Raw genomic sequence first — 26,388 nt, forward strand, 5'->3', positions numbered from 1 at the left:
ACCCCTTACCACCTACTCAGACGAGAGCTGGGCAGTCTGCTCGCTCTCCCCAGCCTCGGTTTCCCCATCTGTTCGTGCGATTTACGAGCCTTCACCAATGGAGTGAGCCCCGCCTGGGATTTAGCAGCTGAGATATTTAGATCCAGACAGCCCCTGGTTCCGGCGCAGGCTCCGCCCCTTACCCCGTGGCCGGCACATGACTTGGGGAAAAGTCATTCAGTTCTGCAAGCCTCAGTTTCCCTGTCACTGCAGTGAGGATGACAATGACCCCTGCCTCAGAGAGAGACGACCAAGTGCTTGGCCACCGAAGTTACTCAAACAGCAGCAGTCGCTGTTGTCTCCATGGCTCCGATGATGGGTGATGGGCCTCACCCTAGTAACCGAGTGCCCACCCCGAGGGGTCCCCAGCCAGGCTCAGTCCCATCACAGAGCAGGCTCCTCAACTCCTAAAGGACTCGCCTCCATTATCTCAGATGGCCAGTCCCTCCAGGTCCTAGGGCGCCCCCCACACAGCCACGGCCCAGCACCTGCCCCTGTGCCCTCTGCCTCACCCTGACTTACTTCCTGGGGTGGCTGGTCCCCTTGGAATGTGCCTGAGTAGGGGTGACCTGGGTCTCCACTCATCCTACACAACATCTTTGGTAAACACAGGAAATGCGGTTTTGTTCCCAGACACGGCTGCACGAGACTGGTTAATGGGGCTTTTTCCAGGAAAAGGCCCTAAATGCAGTCTCAGACCTGACCCTCCCTGGATTCTAGATGCAAGCAAGGCCAAACCCCAGCTCCCCAGGAGGGAAACTTCCTGGCTTGGGGGATTCTCTAAAAACTTGGGGGGCAGTGATGTCACACTCTGAGGTGGTAATTACACAAACAAGGAAGCCATCGCCCACCTCCATTCTTGCCCATTCAGAACTGCCAGGTCCCTACGGGGGCATGGGGGTGGCAGTCAGTCCCAGGCACTATCGTGGGCAGGTCAAATCCCAGCACTGCCTGTGAGAGCTCTGTGACGTTGGACAAGTTGCTGTGCATCAGTTTCCTCATGTGTCCAAAGGAGATAATAACAGTTGTCATGGGATTAAATGAGGGTCATGTGACTAACGATGATACTCTGGGTGAATGCTTTTTGCAGAGATAGATGTTTGGATGGATAGGTGGGTGGATGGGTGGATGGAGGGATAGATGGATAGCTGGATGGATGGATGGGTGGTTGGGTGGTTGGGTGGTTGGATGGATAAATAGAGAGATGGATGGACGGATAGATGGACAGATACATGGATGGATGGATGGATGGACGGACGGACGGACGGACGGACGGATGGACGGACGGACGGACGGATGGATGGATGGATGGACAGACGGGTGGGTGGGTGGATGGATGGATGGATGGATGGACAGATGGGTGGGTGGGTGGATGGATGGATGGATGGATGGATGTGTGGATGGGTGGTTGGATGGTTGGATGGTTGGATGGATAAATAGAGAGATGGATGGGCGGATAGATGGACAGATACATGGATGGATGGATGGATGGAGGGAGGGATGGATGGATGGAGGGAGGGATGGATGGATGGACAGATGGACAGATGGATGGGTGGGTGGGTGGGTGGGTGGATGGATGGATGTGTGGATGGGTGGGTGGATGGGTGGAGGGATGGAGGGACGGACGGACAGATGGGTGTGTGGGTGGATGGATTAATAATATTACAAAAGGGTAATAAAAACCTGCTCAGAGTTTTTTTTTTACTTTTTGTTTTATTTTCATGCTTGAGAAAATGTAGTTTTAATTCTTGGAGGAGACAAAGAGGTGCAGACAGTTGGAGGCACTGGCAGTCCCTGCAGAGCCGCTGTCCCTAGGAACTGCCTAACCGCTCATGGGCGTGCGTTTTTATGAGAGAGTTAGATCAAGAAGAGCCATTTGCATTTCTGTACGGGCTCCACCTTACCGAACCCTTGAAGAGAGACGTTACGGTAAAATAAGTCAGCCTCAGAAGAAAGCCATCTGATGTCTGCATAAAAAAATAAAATGGGATGAAAGTTGATCTATGAGTGGTGGACAAAGGGACAGACAGATGGACAGGTACCAGAGAAAGCAAGAATAGCAAGGCGTAAGCTGGAGAATGGGGTGGGGGGGTGGCTATGGGTGTCGGTGTGGTGTTCGCTCCTTTCAGCCTCCCAGTTTGAACATTTCCATAATAAAAGCTGGGGAACACAATGACTCCCCACCCCCACCCCCCTGCCGCTGGAATCCACGGCCTATCTTTTTCACAAAGAGCAAAGACTAATTTCCCCACAAGTCCTCTGGATCCTGGTGAGGGGAGTTGCGGACAATAGCACCCAGGAAGGGGCCAAGGACGGCACCCAGGGGACAGCACAGCCTCGGCCCCGCTCAGGGGCTCCAGTGAGCCCACTTGGTGCCAGACCCTGCAGAGGGGAGGGCAGGGTGAGTGGGATTCAGCTTCTCCCCGGGCAAGTCCAGGCCTTTGTGGGGCAGCTCTGCTCCTGTACCTCCCTCTCCCTGGAGACCCCCAGGGTCCCTCTTTACCTGCCTAGAAATTTCTGGACTCTGACTCTGCCCATCAGGTTACCAAGGCAAGGCCAGCTGCGTTTCTGTAGGTGCGTTGCTAAAACCTTGAACGGAGGCATTTGGCTTAACAACTAGACGGACCCCAGAGGTGAAATCTAATGTCTGCAAAAGAAGTTAAAATTAAACAAGCTGTTTAGAAAGGTGGCTAGAGGGATGGCCAGATGAACACAGGCCGGTTAAATTAGCCTCCTGGGCACTCACTGCTTTAGGGCTGCTCTCTCTGGCTGAGTCCACTTTAGATTTAAAACAACCCATGTGGCGTCATGGTGAGGATTCCCTTTCAACACGTGGGGAAACTGAGGCACGGTGAGAAGGTTTTGTTTGTTCTCTTGGTGGTGGTGGTGGTGGTGGTGGTTTTCAGCAACATGTGAGGATGACCAGTGGGTCTGGGCTGGAGCGGGGATTTGAACCTGGGCAGTCTTGCCCCCCGCTCCAGATGCCTAGCTTCGCCCAGTATTTGAGGCTAACTCAACTTCTCTTGCTGAGGCTTATGGCTGAGCAAAGGGCACAGTCTGGCCAAAAGGCCTGCTCGGTTTCGGCCAGAAGCAGTGGCCCCAGGTGACGTCAGCTCCCTCCAGAGCTTGGTCGCCCCTCCCCCCTCCTGCCTAGCACTGAGCTAAGCTCACCAGAGAGGCTGACACCATGCTCCCTGCATGAAAAATCAAGACCCCGGGGGATGGCGGTAGGCCGGGCCTCCAAGCGGCCTGAGCCCAGGGACCATGTCCCCGGGGAGACCCGAGGTCCGCAACCACCCTGACAAATCTTAGTGGCAACACAGACGTCAGGGAGACTTCCTCCTCAGGCAGCGAGAGGAAGGCTCAAATGTGGGAGGTGAGTCACCATAAAAACCCATAGCAATAATAATGCCAGGCATGAACTCTCCTCTCTGCCAAGCCAAACAAGTGGCAGGGGTGGGGCGGGGGGGGCGTGCTGTTATTTCAATTTATGGGTCTCTCAGCCCGTTTATGAGGCCGCGTGGTCTGTACCCTAAGTGGGCAATATGGTCAATTCTATTATATCTGGGTCCCTTCCAGGCCTCAGTGGTTTGAAGGAAAAGACAACCTTACAGAACAGTGGTGCCCTGCCCAACGTCCTCACATACAATTTTCTTCGATGACTCCCGATCTACCCGCTTTTCTGATGGCCGTCCGCCCCAGGGCTGTCCATCAGCTACGGCCTTCCGCTCGGCCGCTGCGTGGACACGACTCAGCATCCCTCTTAGCGCTGTTGGGGTCTCTGCTCGGGGATGGCCCTTCAGCTCACACCTTCTCGAGCCTGGCGGTACATCAGCATCCTCCAGGGAGCTCTAGGAGCTGGCGACATGCCTGCACTGACTGGCGGGGGTGTTGAACTCCAATGCTGCGGGGCTGGGTGCAGGGACGGGGATTTAAAAATAACCCCTCCCAAGCGGTACTAAGTGGAGGGGGCGGGGAGCGGTCCTGACTCATGGGCCACAGAGTCTCCCGGGAGGGGGGGAGGACCAATATCCCCACCCCTGGCCGACCCCTGATCCAGCAGGTCTGTGGTGGGGCCTGGAAATCGACACCTTTTAGAGCAGCGTCCGTGCAGGTGCAGGCACAGCGTTCGGGAAACACCGCCTGACCAGCGCGCCCTTCCCCGGCACTAGGAGCATCCCCTGCAAAGGAGGGGACATAGTCTGGTACCAGCTTCCTTGCTCTCACCCTAGGCCTCCCCCGTCGCCCTCAGAGGAGGGTTTCCAAACGAGGTCCCTGACTGCAGCATCGGGGGCACCGGGGAACTTGCTAGAAAGGCCGGTTCGTGGGCCCCCCCAGAACCTACCAAACCAGAAACTTTGGGGGTGGGAGGCAGCCTTCCGTTTTGGCAAGCAAGCCACCCCACTACCACCAGTATATCCGGAGGCAGGCCCCAGTTGGTGAAGACCAAAACCTGGATTTTCTGAAGACGCGTCCCCACCACCAGCTGTGTGATCGTGGATAGGACGTTTACTGTCTCTGACCCCATTTCTGTAAGAGAACATTGCGCTTTGGTGGGTGTATGTAGCCCTTCAGAGCTGGTTCCTTCACCACTTTGACTCAAGGTTTAAGAAGCTGAAATCCAGGGACGGGGCAATGTGGGTTTTCTTATCCCCTGTCGACTTCAGTGAGGAAACTGAGGCTCAGGGAACAGCAACGTGACCTTTCCGGCCTCACCATGCCCCAGGCCACAGGAAGTGGGTGGAGACGTCCGAGGTCCCCTGACACCAGTGGCTAACGTGCTTGCAGCCCCCGAGCTACGCCTGGAGGTAGGGCGGGAATTTGGGCTTTTGCCTTCAGTGGTTTTCGCTAGGATGTTCACGGCAGTGGATCAAACAGGGGTGGCTGACCTTTGGGATGGGGCCAGGCTCTCCTACAGGGGCTGTTCGTTCCCACCACATCCACCGTGGGCACGGGATTCCAAGCGCAGTCGCCTCACGGGGACCCTGGCAGAAAGGCCACCGTGTCGTCCTGCTGGGGGATGTGGGTGGGAGCGCACCTCCATAATTATTTCCCTGGCCCGGGCGGCGGCCGGGTAAGGCAAGTGGGGCCTCAGGTCCAAAATTTAAATGGATGCTCCAGAACTCAAAAATAATACCCCCAAAATCCACGACGAACAAAATACCGAATTTCAAGTGAAGGCAGCATCTGGTCCTGAACTTGTGCAACACTGCTTCACTCACCCCACCCTAATCTTGGCCCCTGGTTCCAATAAAACTTTATTTATAAAAACAGGCCAGGCAGCAGGCAGTAGTCTGCTGGCTTTTTTTTTTTTTTTTTTTTTTTAATATTATACTAAAATATTAGCTTACCTGGCTGGATTACCCAGAGTTTTGGCATTCCCTGAAGTTTCGCACCCAGACCTGCCCCTGCCGCGCACGCTCCGATGAACCTGCCCTGGCCTGAAACGTCCCACTGAGACACGCTCCTGAGCCCATGAGCCAGAGTCTCAAGGCGCTGGGCGCCCCTGCAGCCCCAGGGAGCCCGGCTGCCCTGGGAGGCTCCCCATTTTCCCCTCACTTGGAGGGACTGCACACTCACATTGCTGCTGACGGGGCAGGGACTCTGCCAAGGTTATTTGCATCAAGGTCTTTTCAACTTTAATGGTGTATGACATTTTTGAGACAAAATACGGTTCAGCTAATCACATTTTAATAGTTCTACCTTTATAAGCAGCCTGACTTGGAGTGCATACAGTAATATTTTAATTTCTGAGCCCTGATGAACATCATTCTAACCAGGTATTCAATTTCCCCACTTATAAATTTTGCTCTCAGATGCTGGATGCCAGGGAACTCTACGGAACAACTATACAAATATAATATTTAATATTGGATGTCAGTTTGGGTGTTCCACTCAATTTCCTGGAAAGAGCTCGAAACTCCTCTCATTTTGGGCACAATATCCAATCAGTTCCATACTCCGAGACCCGGCCCGGGCTGCCATGTAATACCACATAACTAAGTTCTCTAATTTCTGAAATGCAAATTTGGAGCAGATGTAGGGAAAGTGTGTCATTTTTTTCCAAACGCAACAGTTATCAGGCCGAGCAACCAGGAGGGATAATTAGCAGGGGCCGGGTTCAAGAGCCAGCCCCCCCTCGACCAGGGTACTTGCTGGGCGAGGCACCCTGTCCCAGCGGGAAGGCATATGGGGGCCGCGGGCTTGTGCCTCGTGGGCAGGTGGGCAGCACGCGGCCCCACCCCTCGTCTCAAACACGAGTCCTCTGAAGCTCAGAGTGGGTCTGCGGTTACCCACGTGGCCGTCCCGGCTGCAGCCCTGCCTCACCCGCTCCCTCGGTCCAGCTCGCTCAGCTTGGGGACCACTCGGTCCTTGGAGACCCCAGGGTGACGCCTTCTTAGCGGCCCTGACGTGTGCAGGCAGCTGAGAAAGAGCTCCAGGGACGCGGAGGCCGTGCGGAAGCAACGCCACGGGCAGTGAGTGCCCAGGAGCAGCCTCGGTGGTGCCAGGGGAGGGACCTCTCTGGGCCGGGGGGCGTCTTTTCCGCGATGACCCTCACGGACTCCCCACCCCCCACGATGATGTCAACAGGGAGGAAGTTACGAGACAAGGTACTTCGGGCCTCCCGTGCCTGACACCGGGGCACGTGCCATTTTTGGGGCAGGCGTAAAGGAGGCAAAAGGACAGGCCCTTCTGGGGGACCTAGTAAGGACACCAGGGACGTGGAAGGCAGGAGGCCTCGGTCTCGACCCAGCAGTCCTGGGACTACTGGCAATGCGTGCCCCCGCCCCCAGCCTCCGTTTCCCCTTCTGTTGGGGCAGGAGGTTGGACACTGTCGCTGCTAAGTCCTTCCAGCTCTCAGGGGAGTTCTCTCTGGGCTACCAGGGCGCGTTTGGAGGTGCAGACACAGCGGGGGGCGGTGAGGGGGGGTGGGGGCGGCGCGGGTCCTTTGCGTTCTTGGGCCCCAAGTAGAGCTGAAGGGACGCCATATGGGGGGAGCGTGTGGGTGGTTCCAGCCTTTCCTGCCTCTCCCGTTCCCCGTCCGGCCAAGTACAGGAGCATCTTCCCTCTCCCTCTGCCGCAGAGTGCCAAACCCCTCCCACTCTGCCCTTGCCTCCTTCCAGACGCCCAGCAGCCAGACCTCCACTACACGGAGCCTCGCTGTGGGAAGCAAGCCGGCCCAAGTGCCCCTGCCGCCTGGGGGGTCTTCCGCTAACTGAGTTGTAGGAGATGATCCTGCCACACAGCCGGCTGCAAGGCTGGGCCCCAGGGACACGGGATCGACGAAATGCAGACGGCCAGGCGGGGTTACCTGCTGAAACTCGGCCAGCCCGGACCCGGACCCAGACCCAGAAGTGGGAGAGGGCCTCGGGCACCTAGAGGGGCGGAGGGCAGGACAGGCAATCGGGGAAGCCCCCCGGACCCCTGGTGGGCTCCCGGGACCCTGCCTCCCCCGCAGGCCTCCTCACGCCCCGGCCCCCGTGCGGCCCTGAGGGCAAAGCTGCCAGACCCTCTTTGCCCTTCCGTTGTGAAGAACGCTGCTCGCCAGCAGCTCGGCGGCAAGGCCCGGCGGGGGGGCCCCACCAGAGGTGCACCTCGCATCCAGGCCCCGCGGCCGGCGTGCACTCACTCACTCACTCCAACATACCTACTTACTGAGGACCTCTGACAATCCTGGCTCTGAACTGAGCATTAGGAGAGCACAGACCCCCTCCGGTCCCCCATGTCTGCCATCCCCCCCCCCCCCCACCGTGGGAACACGACCCATGTTCACTCGGGTGTGTGACCGCCCAGGATTAAAACCCCACCCCCAGCCTCCCTTGCAGCTAGCGGTGGCCATGTGATTACGATCTAAGCAGAGTGTGGTGGACCCTCTGCCCTTTCCTCTCACAGGTCTTCTTTTCTGCTGGCTGGAATGCAGATGTGATGGCTGGTGCTGAAGTGGCCATCCTGAGCAAAGGTGGCTTTGGGCCATGAGGCAACACGCGGTGGATTAGAGAGAAGAAGCCATGTCCTGAAGACATTTTGGAGGAGACGCACTGCTACTTCCCTGACCTGCCTTCCCCCAGACTTTGTCGTGAAAAAGAAAAAAACAAAACAAAACCTAGGTTTCTCTTGCTTTCACCTGAACATAATCCAAACCCACACAACAGGTAGTGACACGACATCGGGGAACATACAGGACTGGCTGTGCAGAGGGGCCCCATGGCCTGGTCTGGGAGGGGGACCAGAGGAGGCCTTGCCCAGGAGGCTGCTCGTGTGTCGGCCTGGGGAAGGCAGGTGGCGGTGGCATTTCAGAGAGAAGGAAGGCCGGAGGAAGCGCGTCATGTTTGGGAAGCACTGGGTCCTTCGGGGAGGTGGGGGACCTCCGCACGGAACATGTGAAACCCAAGGGAGGCCTTAAAAAGATGTCCTCCTCCACTCAGGGAGAGAGGCTCATCGCTCGTAACACCACGCAAGGTCACGTGGCCTCCAGGGCTGAAGCTCCGCCTTCTGATTTTGAAGACGGCAAACACGTGACAAGGGCTCACGGGCAAAGTCACAGCTGTCGAGGTCAGCCTCCGGGAGCGCCTCTCGGGTCGGTTCACGTCGACTTGCCTCCTGCCCCCTTAGCCCTGTGGTCCAGTGTCCCACGGCCGGATGGATGGTCAGCACCTCCTGTCCTTAGGTTCGGACAACCCCACTGCCCAGCTGCGTGATGCAGACGGGAGTCCTCAGGCACCAGATGTGCTGTCTAAGGGGAGCGGTCCAGCCCGCGGGGCCGGCGAGCCAGCTGTGGAGCGGCAGCAGACTTCCCGGCCCGTGTGGTCACCCTGTGTCCTGTGGCCATGCCACCTTTCTGAGCAGACAGCACTCCCAGAGGCTGCCTGCGTTCTCAAAGAAACGCGGGTGGGGTCCGCTCGCGTGGGAAGGCTCGCTCCCAAGTCTGTGGCGCGGGGTGAATATGAAAACCTGGGCTGGGGCGCGGCCACCCCTGGGGGCTGAGGTGGGCATGGTCATCGTTTCACAGATAAGAGGCTGCCTCACGGCCACCACGGGCCACAGGCAGACGCTGTGGGACTGAGACCCAGGCCACTACCTGCTGTGCCAGAGCGGGACTCTACATCACCCTGTGCATTTAAACACGGGGATGACTTGGGGCGCCCGGGTGGCTCAGTCGGTTATGCGGCCGACTTCAGCTCAGGCCATGCTCTCGCGGTCTGTGGGTTCGAGCCCCGCGTCGGGCTCTGTGCTGGCAGCTCGGAATCTGGAGCCCGTTTCCGATTCTGCGTCTCCCTCTCTCTCTGCCCCTCCCCTGCTTACTCTCTGTCTCCTTCTCAAACAGTAAACATTAAAAAACATTTTTTTAAGTGGGGATGACAATGGCCGGTGCATGCTGACTCTCACCGCCAACGCGAAGGTGCCGCCGGGGGCTCGCCAAGCCTTGCTGCTCTGTGAAATGCCTCTGGAGCCCACGGCCTGGGAGCAAGCAGTGGGGGCTGTGTCCTCTGCGGCGTATCACGCCCTCCCGCTGGAACGAGGAGATGTGATGTGCAGCTCCCCTCGCCGGGACCCGATCTCACACATGCAGGGAAGCTCTCACAGGGGACGTGGCGCCCAGGGAACAAGTAGCTGAAATCTGGAGACACAGATGGCTCTGTGACACCACCCGGCACCTGGCACCCACCCATCCGGCGACATCACCGGCTGCTGGCACGCATTCCGTCACTCAGACAGAAGAGAAGCTCCCTGCATACAGGACTCTCTGGTGCCGCCTGGTTTCCCGTCGCGCGTTCTGGTTCTTGCCAGAGAGCAGAGCTCAGCACGGGTAGGACTGGAACGGTCACTCGCGTGAAGATGGGCGGGAGCTCCCACGAGTTCGCCCAGGCCAGCAGGCAGTGGCCAAGCGCCCCGAGGCTCCCGCACCGAGGAGGCCCAGAGGGCTCAAGACGACCGCTGCCCCTGAAGCCCTCCCTGGCCAGAGCGCAGCTCCGCGGGCGGCCGCCCCAAGACCCTCTCCGGTGAAGACGTGATCCGGCACCGTCGAGAAGCAGGGACGCATGGCTGAGCTCAGGCCACGAAGGATGCATTTTTCCTTTCGTGGATCATTAAATTACACGCATGTTTAACCAAAGACGATGATCTCCTCGGCTGGTTTTGGACGACGTATTTAGGAGAGGTATTTCAGTTCCGCTGACAGTTCACAACGAAAAATCCAAACATCATTTTTGATGTTCAGGCGGTTTCTTCCGCAGAAGAAACACACTGTGGTGTGTGACAATCATTTCTCTGCCATTTGTGCTTTCGATGTACTTATAGGTGGGTTTATTTGGTTTTCGAGTACTTTTTTTTTTTTTTTTTTGCTGAAAAATCAGGATCACATGCATAATCTCCAAGGGCGGGATAATCCCAGCTGGGATGTAACTTTGGCAAACGTTCCAACTGGTTTAACATCAACAGATGTGGCATCCATGGTGGGGGGGGGGGGGGGGGGAGCGAGGGCGGTTCGCAATTTTATACTTTGCAAAAGATAGCTTTTTGTTGTCCCCCATATTGTTAGAAACAAACTACTTTTTTATTTGAAAAAAAAAAAAAAAAGAAAAAAAAAAGCCGTGTCCTTTTATGGGAAAACTAGCTCAGCTCTGTGTATATGACTCCACATGAAAGCAGTTTGGCCTTCATTTGCGGCTGCCTGATTACAAAGACAAGATCTTTAATTAAAATTGGTTTGGTTTGTGTATTTCTTTCAAAGGAAACCATCGAAATAGCATTTGTGACTCATTACCTTCTTAACAGGGATGTTATCCTATTTGCCTCATTACTTAGCCAGTTTTGATGGAGACGCTGACCTTGAAATACAAGGAGATGTGCCAAGAAGGAGCCTGGTCCGCACCCTGACGCGGGCTCGGGGGCCCTGGGACCTCAACCTGGGGAGCGGGTCTTGGTGAGATCATTTTCCGAGGGCATGTGAACCTCTGGGTCTTACCCGAGTGCAGGAGGACTGGGCTGACGTTTCGGCAGACCAGCCGGCATGTTTTGGGTGGGCCCGGGGCTGAGGCATCGGGGCTGCTGCCGCTGGGCCTGGCTGCAAGGCGACAGAACGCAGCAGCGGATTTCCTCATTACCCCACAAGTCCGGGGTGTGTTTGGGATCACAGGGCTTTCGGGAACTGTTTCCAGCCGAGGAACAAGACTGCCTAGATCCGAAAGGCTGTCTAACATGTTAGCAAAATTAGTGCTTAGCAATATTCTTGAGAATTCTGTGGTTTGGGCATTTTGCGTTTTTCCCTCTGCCAAAACAAGCTTGCTAACTCCTCTGCTTTGCTCTCTGCTTCAGAGAAAAGCAAAGGGACTCCAAGCCGTTCGCACATCTCATGCTGGCGGCGTCCTGTGTCAGCACGATCCCGGAGGCACGCGGGTAGGAAGCCAGGCTGCACCTCGGCTTTTGTTAACAGGGTGACCCAGCCTCCCTCCTCTCTCGGCGTTTCCCGCCTGATCCAGCACCTGCCTCTCCCACGGACCCAGCCCGTTTGCAAATTGCACAGGGTGAAACGGAATCTCTGATCTTTCTGAGTGTGCACGGTATTTTCCGCCTAGGCAAGGCTAGCTGCACTGCAGTTCCAGAGACAGGTAATGACGGCACCTAGGCTAACACCTGGTGAGCACATACCAGGTCCCTGTCTGAATACGCCGCGTTCACGGATGGGTTTAATCTTCACGATAACCTGGAGCCAGACTGATTGCTGGGATTGAACGCCGGCTCCCCTGGGCTGTGTGACCTTGGCCAAGTTACTTAACCTCTCTGTGCCTCAGAAAGATTTACCACGGGGAACATAATGCGACCGATCGCGTCCCGATGTCAAGCAAAGGGGATTAAACGTGCAGAGCTCTTACGAGTTGTGCTGAGGACAGAATACGCACCAGCTTGACACGTCAGCTGTCACCACCCTGACGCCCTAAACCACAGTCGTCACCCAAAGGCGCACAGTGAAGCAGTAGAGCTGGGAGCCCAGGCGGCGTCTCGCTAGACCGCGGGGCCCAGCACAGAAGCCGCAGCTGCCTAACGCCACCGCCGTTCGCAGGGTATTTGCGCAAAAGGCCTCCTCGCGCCCATGTTGGCTGCCGGGCGGCTGGGGGAGGCCGCATGCGAGCGTCGCGAATCCTGAATCTCCCGGAGGGCAGGACCCGCGTCGGAGGCCGGTGCCTGCAGCAGGGGGACAACGTGAAGTGAGGAGTGTTCGTGGTCTAGCCCCCCCCCCCCCCCGCCCCGCGCAGGGAGAGGCAGCACTTTGTAACGGCCGATGGGGGCGCCGGCCCAGCATCCCCAACGGGGCTGGCTGACCTCACAGGCGCGCCCCGCGGCCGTCCCAGGGGAGCCCGGCCGCGCTGGCAAGAACACAGCACCGAGACAGTGTCGTGGGGGACGGTGACATTGCACAAGAGTGTACGTCAGGCGCTACCCTAGTGCGGGGGCGGGGGGGAAGGAGAGGGAACAGAAACATGTATTTGCACTTTCTCTTATGTGCACACAGAAGCCCTGGAGGAATAAAAGGGGCTCTCTTGGGGGGGGGGGAGGTGATACAAATTGGACAGACGGGGCACAGAAATGGGAGCAAGCCGTGCGTACACATGTCGTGTTGGTATTTATACCTGCGGCACACAGGCAGTACGTACGCATTGCATGTTGCATATGCAGTAATTAATATATATACACACATTTATTTTAATCTTTGTGAACGCAGAAATGTGTCCACACCGGATAACAGTGCTTCAAAACATCGCGAGGCAGAATTTTATAGTTTAAAAAAAAAAGGAGTGGAGGAACGGGAAGCCTCTTGCACTGTTGGTGGGAATGCAAACTGGTGCAGCCGCTCTGGAAAACAGTGTGGAGGTTCCTCAAAAAATTAAAAATAGACCTACCCTATGACCCAGCAGTAGCACTGCTAGGAATTTACCCAAGGGAGACAGGAGTGCTGATGCAGAGGGGCACTTGGACCCCAATGTTTATAGCAGCACTTTCAACAATAGCCAAATTAGGGAAGAGCCTAAATGTCCACCAACTGATGAATGGATAAAGAAGTTGTGGTTTACATACACAACGGAATACTACGTGGCAATGAGAAAGAATGAAATCTGGCCTTTTGTAGCAACGTGGATGGAACTGGAGAGTGTTAAGTGAAGTAAGTCATGCAGAGAAAGACAGATACCATATGTTTTCACTCTTATGTGGATCCTGAGAAACTTAAGTCTATGGGGGAGGGGAAGAAAAAAAAAAAAAAAGAGGTTAGAGAGGGAGACAGCCAAAGTATGAGACTCTTAAAAACTGAGAACAGGGGCGCCTGGATGGCTCAGTCGGTTAAGCATCTGACTTCAGCTCAGGTCACGATCTCGCGGTCCGTGAGTTCGAGCCCCGCGTCGGGCTCTGGGCTGACGGCTCGGAGCCTGGAGCCTGCTTCCGATTCTGTGTCTCCCTCTCTCTCTGCCCCTCCCCCGTTCATGCTCTGTCTCTGTCTCAAAAATAAATAAACATTCAAAAAAATTAAAAAAAAAATATTTGAAAAAAAACCTGAGAACAAACTGAGGGTTGATGGGGGATGGGAGGGGGAGGAGGGGGGGTGATGGGTATCGAGGAGGGCACCTTTTGGAATGAGCAGTGGGTGTTGTGTGGAAACCAATTTGACAATAAATTTCATATTGGAAAAAAAGAAAAGGAGTAACAGAAAGTCCATTGTCTTAGTTGGAGATTCAAGAATCCCACTCTCAGATAGAATGAGTAGGCAAAAGAAATGAGTAAAAACATAAAAGGTCAGAGCAAACCCGCCACCAACTTGACCTAGCCGACCCTGTAGCATACTCAGCAGCAGGGCGCACTGCCTACTTCTGGGCGCACAGGAAATACCACCCAGAAAGACCACGCGCCGTGCCACGAGAGGAGCCACAACAGCACACCGTGGGGAGCTCAGCGTGCAGACGCTGCTCCCTGTGTCAGTGGGATTTGAGTAGAAACAAACCACAGGAAGATGCCTGGGGAACAATCACAACCCACTTGGAACTCAAGCTCAAGGAACACGCTTCCAAATGATCCAAGGGTCACAGGAGTCACAGGGGGGATTACAAAATTGTTTGCAATGGAGGGCGATGAAGGTGAGCATGGTACGATCGGCAGTGTGCAGCCAAAGCGACCCTTAGAGAGAAATTCATAGCTTCGGTGCCACAGTCTGAAGTTACTGGCCTCAGCATCCATGTTAGAGGGCTAGATAATGAGAGGCGCCTGGGTGGCTCAGTCGGTTAAGCATCTGACTCTTGATCCGAGCTCAGGACATGATCTTATGGTTTCGTGAGTTCAAGCCCCACATCGGGTTCCATGCTGACAGAGCCTGTTTGGAATTCTCTGTCTCTCCCAATCTTTCTCCCCCTCCCCTGCTCATGCTGTCTCTGTCTCTCTCTCAAACAATAAACTTAAAAAAAAAAAACAAAACTAAAAACAAAGACAGCTAGAAAACGAGTAAGTTAAACACAAAGTTAGAAGATGAAAATATAAATGAGAACAGAAATCAAGAAAATGAAACCAAGTAACGTAAAAAAAAAAATCAAAACCAGAAGTCTTTTCTTTGAAAAGATAAATACAATTGATAAGCCTCTAGCTCAGTGATCAGGCAGAAAACAGACAACGCAGAAACAATTGATATCAATTATTAGTAGTAAATAATGATTATTAATTCAGTGGGGGAAGAACGGTTGTCCTAACAAATGCCGCTGGAACTGGATGTCCTTAGGGAGAAACAAGTGACTCTTGACATCTGTGTGACCTCAGACACGGATTGTATCTGAGATGGACCGTACACCTGAACGTAGGCAAGTTCTGCACACGGCGTAATTTGGTAGAGAGGACACACAGTGTCCCGACGAGGGATTTATTTTTGTTATTTTTTTATTTTTTTAATTTTTTTTTCCATTTGTTTATTTTTTGAGAGACATAGAGAGACAGAGCACAAGTTGGGGAGGGGCAGAGAGAGAAGGAGACACAGAATCCGAAGCAGGCTCCGGGCTCCGAGGCGTCAGCACAGAACCCGATGCGGGGCTCGAACTCACAAAGTGTGAGATCATGATCTGAGCCGAAGTCAGACGCTTCACTGACTGGGCCACCCAGGCGCCCCTCAACGGGGGATTCAAACATTGCTAAAGTACAACTTACAACTTTTGCTCACCCAGAGACACCATTACGAAAACAAAAAGGCAAGTTCCAGATTGTGAGAAAATGAAGGACTCACCCCCGGGACACAGAACTGTTACCACTCCATAATTAAAAGGGCAGACTACTCCAGTTTTAAGATGGGCAAGCGATTGGAACAGGCATTTCATAAAGGATGGCACGCAAGTGGCCACTTACCACGTGAAAAGATGCTCAACGTAACTGGTCACCGAGGAAGTACAAACAGATGCCATCCTGGGATAGGAACGCGCACACCAGAAAAGCTACAATCTATACGACCAGGCGCCAGCAGTGTCTTCTTGAATTAAAGCACACGCTCGCCCTTCAGCCCCGATCTTCCGCTCCCGGGCATGCACCCAAAGGAACAGAAAACAGATGTCGCTAAAAAGACTAGCACTGCAATGTTCGTAACCGCTCTCTTCGTAGCAGCCGAGTGTCCTCAACGGGTGAGCAGACACGCACCACGTGCCAACAACATGAGTTGTTGAGGAGGGCACCTTTTGGGATGAGCACTGGGTGTTGTGTGGAAACCAACAAGAGTTCTCAACAACAAGAACGAGAGGCAATTAAAAAAACAAACAAAAAAAAGACTATTGATGTGCACCATTTGATGGATGACATTCGAGAGCATGTTGACCTCTGTTACACGGAGCCCAAGGACACACACGCTAAACTAAACACTGCCTTCGTGGGGGCCGAGGGGGTCCGACCACACAGAGGCACGGATGAGCTCTCTGGAACCACGGGGAACCACGTGGCTATATAACTCGTCACACTCACTGACCTGTACATGTAAAATCTGTACATTCTGTTGTATGCAAAGTCTATCTCAATAGAAAAAAATACGAGTAACGAAAAGACTCCTGGCGAAACCCTTCACTCCGTATTTTCCAGCGGGTAGGGACCAGGGACGAGGTTGGGAGGGAGGCGAGTGTGGTTATAAAAGGGCAACACCCCAGACCCCTCCGTTGCTGGGACCGTTCTGTATCGTGACCGTGCTTGGATGCCCAAACCTACACAGGTGACTAAACGACACAGGAAATACACCCGCATGGAGTGCAAGTCAAGCTGCAGAAATCTGAACTATTGGCGGATCGTGACAAATGTCAGCGTCCTGGTGGCGATGCTCTACTGTTGTTTCCCAAGGCGCTGCCATCGGGGGAAGAATGGGTAACAGGTACACAGAATCTTTTCTTCTCACACCTGCCTGTGAATTTATAAAAAGTTTAAAATTAAAAAAAAAAAAAAAACACCCCTTTGTCCCTCTTCATCCTTTTCTCTCCTACTAACTGGAATATCAGTGAGATGGCTGGAGTTGACACAGCCATTTGGGGCCACCACCTGGACCTTGGGGATAGAGGCTGCTCCCAGTAGAGCAACAGGACGGGAGGGGTCAGGTCCCTCCCTGAAGGCTTCACGACACAGAGCGTACCAGGACCAGACCATCTCTCACTGCTTCCATGAAAGAGACATTGTTAATTCACTTAAGCTCTTCCTGCTCAAAATGTGGTCCACAGACCTGCAGCCTTGACATCACCTGGGAGCTGGCTAGAAATGCAGCTATCGAGAAATGGCTAGAAATCTAGCTAGAATGGCTAGAAATAGCTAGAAATCTCGGGGCGCCTGGGTGGCTCAGTCGGTTGAGCGTCCAACTCTTGGTTTCAGCTCAGGTCATGATCCCAGGGTGGCGGGATCGAGCTCTGCATTGGGTTCTGAGCGGAGCACGGGGGCTGCTTAATTTCTTAATGTCTCTCTCTCTCTCTCCCTGTGCCCCCTCCCCTGCTCATACTCTTTTCTCTCGAATAGAATAGAATAGAATAGAATAGAATAGAATAGAATAGAATAGAATAGAATAGAATAGAATAGGAGAAAAGAAAAGGAAATCTCAGGCCCGACCCCAAACTTACTTCTGCAGATCAGAACCTGCATTTCCAACAAGATCCCTGACTGATCCACGCAGATTAGAATCTGAGAAGCACAGACAGATTTTAGCAACTGCCATCGCGCACCTGTTCATGTTCAGCCGATCCTATTGTAGGTGCCTTGCTGCTAATCCCCATAATCACCCTCCTTAGAGATTTAGCGGTTGTCGTGCTGCCCGAGAGCTACTTCTCTGAGAGGAGAGTTGCGAAGAACCAGCATCTTTTAGGCATGAACATGCGGGGAGGCGCGGTTGGCACATCCTGCCAGGATCCCCTCGGCCAGGTGAGTTTACCTGCAGCAGCAGCTTCCCCTCCCCAAGCACCCGTGTCTCACCCTCCCCACCTGGAGGGGGTGGGGGGCCAGTGAGGATGAAGCGGCCCTCCTCCCCCTCCCTGGGCTGACTCCCCAGGGGAGGGAGGGTCTCCCACGGGATCATGCCCATCAGGCATTCATGGGCCCTTCTTTTCTTTTGCCCCTTCCCCGTCTTGCCCTCTCCCCGCTCCCTCATTCTTACTTGCTGGGGTCTCCCCCCAGGGAAACCCCCATCTGTTTCTTCGGACCCCAAACTTAGATGCCGGCGGATGAAGCGTCACGAGCCCAGCTCACAACACGCACCCACAAGGACATGGGACCAAGCCCGCTGTGACCACGGGTGAGCGGCTTCAGATTCGGGGAGGACAGGCTGCCCTTCGGGGATTTTGCTGGGAAACCACACGAATCCCCGAGAGACCCTGGAGAGCTGGCACGCCTCAGAGGTCACGGTCTCCAGGAGAGCGGCAGCCGACGCTGGGACCGCGCGCCCGTCTTAATGGAACGGCCACTGCGCCCTTCCCGGCGGAGCACCGGGATGCTGAGATGACCTCCTTGCAGAGGGACCAAGAGCTCAAGCCAGATGTGGGGATTGCAAACCCTAAATCTGCACTGTTGAATTCCTAACAACCAATCGTGGTCAGAAAACAGCCCGTGTCATCCGTGCCAATCTCACAAAGAGGCCAAACAGACGCCAAGAACGGAGAAGACGGGCAGAGCCTCAGAAACCAAACCGCTGCGTTTTTATTCCTCGTTGAAATGGCAACTAGCAGGAGAATATCAAGGTGGGCCATGACCGATCTCCCCTTCCCACCTGTCCCTACCCCTACCCCTACTCCAAGGTAACGTGCATCTGTCCTGTGCCCTTGTGTGTCTGCACCCACTTTCCTCCCTGCTGACACAAATGCACGGGGACAAGTGGGGTTTTCCTGGGGTTTGTGTCTACAGAGTCGAGGTGGGGGGGTGGCACCAGAGTGTAGCTGTGCATCCTTGGGCAAGTTCCTTGGCCTCTCTGTTGCCTCTGTTTGCTCATCTGTGAAATGGGACCGATAGTACCCCACCTCACGGTGCTGTTGTGCGGGTTGTGCACATCACTTAGCACAGTGTGGGCAGATGTTTGCTATTTAATTCCCACGGGGTGATTTTCCTTTCTCACCAAAGAACACATTATGGCCATTTCTCCCAGGTCAGCGGATGTCACCTCGTCACACACATCCCTCTCCAAGCCGGCAACGTCTCTCCACGGGAGATGGGGGTACTACCCTTATTGTACACGTTAAAAAATAAACTGGCTCAGAAAGGTTAATTCATTTGTCTGAGACCACAGAGCTAGAGGCCACTCAGGGACCAAACAATGGAAAAATAGAGAAGACATTTGAAAACATTTTGAGAACATTCTGAAGTATGTGTGACTGCCTCTTCTTTTTTCAGTTTGTTTTTGAGAGAGAGAGAGAGAGAGAGAGAGAGAGAGAGGGAAAGTATGGGAGGGGCAGAGAGACTGGGGGAGACAGAAAATCCCAAGCAGGCTCCGCATGGTCAGCGCAGGGCCTGACGTGGGGCTCGAACCCACCAACCACGAGACCACGACCTGAGCCGAAACCGAGAGATGGATGCTTAACGGACCGAGCCCCCCAGGCGCCCCGAGCCTCTTCGTTGCTACTCTGTGAAGGGACACACGTCCGGGTCTTGCCCCACCCCACCCCCCACCCCACGTCCCCTCTCAGAGGCTCTCCCGGGGACGGCCATCCATCCCCTCTGGTTTTCATGGGAAGAAGGGTCAAAGCCCTATCACTTCAGGATCTCTCTCCCTCCCCCGGCACTCCTGTATCTCAGGTCATTTTTGCCGTTATTCTGGGGGCTGGGGAGGATCAAAGAGCCGGGACACTCGTGTCACCAGCGATGACAGACTGGCTTTGGTGCGTGTGTGTCCTCCACTGACAACCAGCACGCTGGCCCACTGGCCCAGACGCACGCGGACTGGCGTTGTTCCGGGGGCTTCTCCTCCTCCCGGCCTCCCTCCTCGGGCCCCGCAAGGGCCGCCGGCCCCGACAGATGGACAGCAGCCGCTGCCCCTTCGTCCCGCTCCGGGAACCACTCTGCCCAGGGCGAGCGGCACGGTCACGCAGAGAGCCGCTTAGATTCTGGGGGCCCGCAGCTCCCCTGGCTTCCTGCACGGCGGGGCCGTGTCTGCGGTGATGCACGCGGGGCTCCCCAACGCAGGCACCCCGCCCGCGTGCCCCCCGGCAGCAGCCCGCCCTCGGAGGTGCCTTCCGGAGGCGAAGTCATTTTTGAATTAGCTGTTTGCTCAGCTGGGTCCACGGCCCCGGGTCTGGAGGGGAGAGCATGAAGGGTCATTCCCCACCTCCCCTTCTCCAAGCCGCAGAGCTCCCCAAGCACAGCCAGGGCTGTCTGTCTGTCTGTCTGTCTGTCTGTCTGTGTCTCTGATCCTTCTGAACTGCTGACACCATAAATCTGCCCATCCACAGGTAGCCTTCCTTCCAAAAGGAAACAGCTTTTCCGAGAGAGGGCTAGGAGAGCTTTCTGGATCAGCCTGTCTGCTGCCTTTGGGAGGGCTCCCCCCCCCACCTCCCCGCTGCAGTCAAGTAAAAGGGTTTGTCTCCAGCAAGGTGGTTCCAGGTAGAGCCCTGCGGACCGTGGCCACTGCACCCAGAACCGCCTAATGAGCAGGCCGGGGGTCCCCACCCTCCCAGATCAGCCGCCGTGAAAGGCCCCCTTTGTGACAGGGGAGTCACAATGCTCTCTTGTCAGAGGGCCTCCTGGAGCGGCCGTGAGGCGGGCGGCCGGCGGAGCAGAGCAGAGCAGAAGGAAGAGAGCAATTTCGAGGTGGTTTCCGTGGCCCCGTGGCCCAGTGGCCCCAGTGGAGGCTCTCACGTTTCCAGGCCCGAGCTGGAGCGTGGGCTCCTCCCTCAAGCAGACCCAGCCTTGGCCGCAGGGAGGCCAGGAGTGCGAGGCCCAGGGACGTGCCAGCCGGAGGGGGGCGGGGGACGCTGGGAGGCGGGGGGCCCAGGAGGGCGTGATGGCCGGGATGAAACTCAAATCTGCAGTTACAGGCGATTCCCTTCTTCCTGTTATTCTAAAGCCAAGTGCTTCACACGTTTGGGAGGTATTATTAAATACGGGTCTGCTGGATGCTCTATGGTGGAGCTAATTTCTTCCAGTTTGCGGAGCGTCTAGTCACCTTCCACAGCCCTCGGCAGGACCTGTCAGAACGGCCGGGACCGCGTGGACGTTTGGCCTGGGTCCCCTGCCGCGCGCCCGCGCCTCGGAAACCGGCGAGGCGCGCCCTGCAGAACCCCTCCCCAGACCTCAGGGCTCTCCCGGGGGGCACGTGGGTGTGAATTCCAAAGCGGTGGCACCATGGTCACCAGCGCCTAATGCGGGAGTTACTTCTGTTCACCCCAGTGGGATGAAAGTCTGGGATTTTAGTTCGTCTCAGATTTGCCCCGAAGGCAGGTGTACAACTGATTAACAACAAGGCTTCTTTTGACAGACACAGATTCTCGGAACATTCCAGAGAAGACAGAGGGGGACTATGCCCCGTTGTGGGTATGGAGACGCGCTCTTCGAGAGTGGAAGGAAGTTCAAATTTGTCGAAAGAAAATTCGGGCCAGGGTTCAGACCCTCAGGTGTGTGTCCCGTCCCCGAAAGTGACATCCCAGGATGGCGTGTGCTCTCCCAAGAGAAGGGATTCTAGAGCCGCAGGAAGTGGGTTCGAATCCCGGCTCCTCCTTGCACTAGCCACGTGGGCCTCAGTTTCCTCACCTGTAAACGGGTGTAATGACTGTATCTGGCTGTCCGATTAAAGGAGTTAATAATTACAACATGGTTAAAGGTTCCTGGTGCATAATAAGTGCTCAGTAAACGTTGCTATGGTTACGCTTCCTTCCTGCACGTTTGTGATGGCTCTGCCGTCAGCCCCCAGGAAGGGCCCTTTCTAATGAGGTGGTGATCCACGTGTCTATCTGCCCAGGGGCAGAAAGGCCAGCAAATGGGCACAGCTCTGATTTTTTTCTGTCCACCTGACAAACGCAGACAAGGTTGGCTGAAACCTTATCGGCAGATCTCTTAAGATCGTTCTCAGTGGCTGGACTGAGCACATGGACCTGACAGAAAACAATGGCAGACCGGCCCACAGCCCTGCCTGGAACCCTCCCCAGATCCCAGGCCTGCCAGGAAGAGTGACGCGGCCAGGCTGCAGGGCCGCTCACTCACTCTAAGGCTCATCTAAGTGTTGCTTCGAAGGTATCTGGTGAATGTGGGCAGCGTCCACGGCCAGGTGGCTTTAAATAAAGGAGATAAAGGTGGGCCTCGTCCGATCAGGTGAAGGCCTGACAAAGCAAAACAGGTTTCCCAGAAAAGAAGAAATTCTGCCTCAAGACCACAGCAACAGCTCCTGCCTGAGTTTCCTGCTGGCTGTACAGATTTCAGGCCCGCAGCCCCCACAAGGGTGTAAGCCAATTCCCTGACGTCTCTTCGTGTATCTTACATATGCACACGCACACCACATATGTATCTCCTCCGCATCGCTCTCCCACATGCGTCACATTTATGTCAATGACTCTGTTTCTCTGGAGACCCCTGGCTGGGTGGGGCAGGAGGGGGCCCTCTCATCACTGTCGCAACAGTAGGATTACTACCACTGCTGTTCTTGAATGCTGGACTCCGTGGATCCCCTCGTCAAAGCCAGCCAATAGCTTCCTGTGTTTCTGAAAGTGTCCAGGTAAGATTCGGCTGCAGCAAGGATGCACGCGTCGACAATTTCTGTTTCGAGAAACGTGACTGCTCGGGGACCCCATGTAAGGGGAACCATACAGCGTCTGTCCCTTTGCGACAGGCTCCCGTCACCGAACGTGACGTTTCAGGTTGGCCCAGGTTGTAGCGGGTGTGGCAATTTCCCCCTTTGAAGGCTGAATAACAACCCGCCGTGTGTTTTCTCCACATTTTGTTTACCCGTTTATCCGTCACCTGGCTGCCTCCCACTTCTCGGATGTTGTGAATAACACTGTTACGAGCACGGATGCGCAAAGATCTCTCCGGAACCTGCTCTCGGTCCCTTCGGAGATACACCCGGGAGTGGGGCGCACTGATTTTCTTGACCGGCATTTCCTCAGGAACCCTCACGAGGCTGGACCCACCTTCACACCTTGTAGGCCAGTCCCGTCGTTTTCAACAGGACGGCTCCAGGGCTCACGGTATCGCGTCTGTGTGTGTCCGGCCGCAGGGGCACAGGCTTGGCCACGCAGATGACACGTGGTGAATCGTGGCCCCTCCGAGGCACTCGGGACACGGCACTCACCTGTCTTTTGCTAAGTGGTTGCAGGGAGAGCTGCAGGGGGCACAAAGGAACACCCCACACCCCACGAAGGCCGACTTCCCTTCCCACGACCTCTGAGCCTCTCAGGGACGGGCTGGGGAAGTATTTGGCTCTGGGGTCTGGCGGGAGGCCCTAAACAAGGGGGACACGGCCGAGGAACGGAGGTGGTCCTGACCGCCTGCGGACATAACCTCACCGAGCCCGCTGGGCCACACGGCGACCCTGAGCAGAGCCCTGGGCCGGCCGCTTTGGAGGGGTGTGAGCGCGGGGATGAGGGGGGGACGGCTCCTGTGGCCTCTCGACAAACAGTACCGAGGCGGGGAGCGGCCGGCCCGGAAGCGCAGGCCGGTGAGGCCCCACGCCCCCAGGGCTGAGAGCGGGGCGGCGTCTCCGGGGACAGAGCCGGACCCGCGTCGTGCTGGGGGTGTGAGACGGTGTGCCCAGGGACCCAGGAAAACGGAGACGCACGGGGCTTTTCTAGGCAACGACTCATCAGCTTTCCTCCAGCTGAAGAGTCAGGGAAAGCGGACCGTCCTCTCAGAACGCCAGTCCCCTCTTTGCAGAGACGGTTGCCGTCAACGGTATTCACCATTCGCCTCCCCCTCCCTCGTGTTCCACCCGGCCACCTCCGATCCGGAATGCACTTCGGGACTCCCCTGCAGCCAGCGGTGACCACGTGACCGAGTGCGGGCCAACGGGATGTCAGCGGAAGTGACGCGTCTCATACCCTCGAGGGGAGGGGGGCGGGGGAGAAGCCAGAACACTGAAGGATCGGTACAGACGGGCCCTGCGAAATCAGAACGCACGCCGACCACAAGGAGCCCCGCCGGGCGCCCAGGAGATCACCTCCTCTCTGCCGAGGAGCGTGTGGTCCCGTGGAAAAGCACGGGGCGCGTGGCCCGAGGTTCCCGTTGCCCTGTCTGCACACACCGCCCCGCCCCGTGGAGGGCCGACCCCCTCTGGCCCACACCCGGGGCGGCCTCCCTTCGCTCCCCGGCTTTCCCTTCTCAGCGCCCAGGGCTCGGGTGTGGGCAGGGAGTCCCTCCGCCAGGGGCTGCTCGGCCTGCCTGGGGGGCCTGCCTGGTGACGTGGGGAGCTGGGGTGGCTAGAAGGTAGGGAACCCTCCCGTGTCCTCAAAGCCTCTGGACTGCAGGGAGGCCACAGACGCCGAGAGCCTGACTTGGAAGTTAGGGCTTTCTCTCTGCATTCCGACCATGGCATCCTAATCCCCTGTGGCGGACTGCTGCTTCTCAAGGGAACGCAGAAGGTCAGAACGGACACGCGTAAAGCTGCTGCGGCAAAGCCCTCAGCACAACGGCTGGGACAGACAGCCTCAGGGCCTCGCGCTCACAGGCCCTGAGAAGTCCACGCGAGAGGGTCCCGGGAGGGCACGGAGGCGGCTGGTCCTTGACCCCTCCGCTCGGCTCCCCTTCAGACACCGGTCTTCACGTCACAAGACGGCTGAGGATGTGGAGAACGGCAGTGACAGCTTGCCCTGTGCCACATACATCCCTTGTCCCGGCCCCATCAATCCCCGTGCCTCCTCAGAGCCGGCCCCGTTTTACAGAGGAGAAAGCTGTCGTAACGAATTAATTCTGTCCTTTCACACGGCAAGACCTACAGGCAGGGTGACTCCACGGTTTGTGACAACACCATAAGGGACTCGCTCCTTTTGTTGTTCTGCTCAGCCAGGAGTTGGTCCTCAAGCTCACAAGATGGTTGCAGCAGACTGGCCATCACATCAGATACGAGCACACCGGTCAGGATGAGTGCATGCGTGTGCACACACACACACACACACACACACACACACACACACACACACACACACTCTTCCCAGAAGCCCTTCAGAAGGCTTCCGTCTAGGGTCTACTGGCCAAAATCAGGGCACATGTCCTTGCTCTGGCTGCAAGGGGATCTGGGAACTGAAATACCTTCTGACGTAGAAAGCTCCTAGCACGATGCCCGTTGCCCAGTGACAGGTCAGGAGAAAGTGACGTGATTTCAGAGTGTGTGCTTGGGGGCCGACAGACCCCGCCGTCCACACTGGCCGCCAGAGCTGTCATGAGGCGCACGGAAACCACGCTGTGGGGCGTGTCTTTCCAAGGACCTCAGCTCCAGGAGCACCTGCTGGCCGCGGGCAGAGGGAAGGCGGCAGCTGCGTTCGGACCTACCTGATGACATGGCCTAATTTTTAAAACCCGTTTGCCAAAGCCCCACCAAAACACAGCTCTGACGGGATACGGTCTACCCCTAACCTTCTGTATACACATGTATCACTTTTAGAAGCCGATGCCTTCACGTCAAAAGAAGTCTGATACCTTACCCGGCTGGGATGATCGCAAGGCACGTTTACCACGACATGGAACTGATTTTTACAACGTGTGTCTTTTTTTTCTTTTTCTTTTTTTTTTTTTTTACAACGTGTGTCTTAACACGGGGTCCATGAGATGCAGAGGGAGGAAAGAGCCTGTAAACCACAGGGTGACTCCTCTGAGAGATGAGCCTTTCGGCTCCTCCTTCGGTCTCCACCGAGAAGGTACACGCTCTTTCTCTTCTGACGCTAAGGTACTGTCGTGGTCTCAGCGTTCCAGACACAAACCTTCCGGAATCTCTGCCCTTGGTGTCCCCCTCACCCCGCACGGGCCGAGGGAGCTGGTGAGGGGCCATGGGCCCTCGCACCCGTGGTTGTCCTGCCCCGTGTACCCAACCTCCCGCAAGAAGTGTCTTGAGGTGACAGGTGTTTGTTTGGTTCACAAACCTACGGTTTCAGCAGGGCTCGGCGGGGAGGGTCACCAGGCGCAGGTGGGCCCGCCCCGAGGTGGCACACCCATCTCGTCCCTTCTGCCGTCCCCTTCTGGCAGGACGGCAAGGCCAGGACAAGCACAGGGTCGGGGAGACCGGCATGCCCGCTCTGCCCCCGCGTCAGGGAGCCCCGGGCTCGGAGCCCAGCTCTGTCGTGTCTCAGCTGCACGGCCTCAGGCAGCCTCCTGAACGGCTCTGAGCATCCGTTTCCCCAAACACAAAGTGGGGCCACTATGCCGACCTCTGGGGGAAGCCGGGGCACGAGCGTGCCGGGCCCGCTGTGGGTTTCGTAGATGCCGGTGTCCTCGTCATCCCCACCGAGATTTTCACGGCGCCAGAGCCAGACTGCTCTGCAAGTGGGCAAGCTCCGATACGATCACGAACCTTTGTTGTGATTCCATTTCATGAGCCAGACGGGGCTCAACAGGGAGCAAACGGAGGTCTTCCCTTTCTCCTCTTAACCGCGCTAAGCCCTGTCGGACCCCGAGCCCTCTGCTCCTGGACGCACTCTCTGTGTGTCTGCTGGTTCCCGGCCACTCTGGCCCCGTACGAAGAGCCCCTTAGCCTTGGCTCGGTACGTCCTGCTTGTGGGGTGTCCCGCTTGGGTGGCCTCGCCTTGTGGGGCGACCTGACATGTCTGGCCTGGTTTCTGGAGCCCCTGTCCAAACCTCAAGACAAGACACGACGGCAGCATCCTGGGAGCACCACCCTGGGAGGACCACCCTGGCCCCCTGACAGCAGCAACAAGCCTTCAGTGCGTTCTTACACCTTCCCACCCTCCAGGC

General features: G+C 56.2%; 1 long non-coding RNA gene across 1 annotated transcript in view; it reads right to left on the reverse strand.

The window, feature by feature from the left end:
- Positions 1 to 1,687: 1,687 nt before the first annotated feature.
- LOC131499279 (uncharacterized) overlaps positions 1,688 to 26,388 on the reverse strand; it is a 46,354-nt gene continuing 21,653 nt past the window's right edge. Inside the window, exons 2-3 of the long non-coding RNA XR_009255789.1 lie at positions 2,543 to 2,686; positions 1,688 to 2,006 (exon numbers count right to left, since the gene is read on the reverse strand). This is a non-coding gene — a long non-coding RNA (uncharacterized LOC131499279). The remainder of the gene's footprint in view (positions 2,007 to 2,542; positions 2,687 to 26,388) is intronic.

The sequence above is a fragment of the Neofelis nebulosa genome, chromosome 17 (assembly GCF_028018385.1).
Source record: "Neofelis nebulosa isolate mNeoNeb1 chromosome 17, mNeoNeb1.pri, whole genome shotgun sequence".
Lineage (NCBI taxonomy): Eukaryota > Metazoa > Chordata > Mammalia > Carnivora > Felidae > Neofelis > Neofelis nebulosa.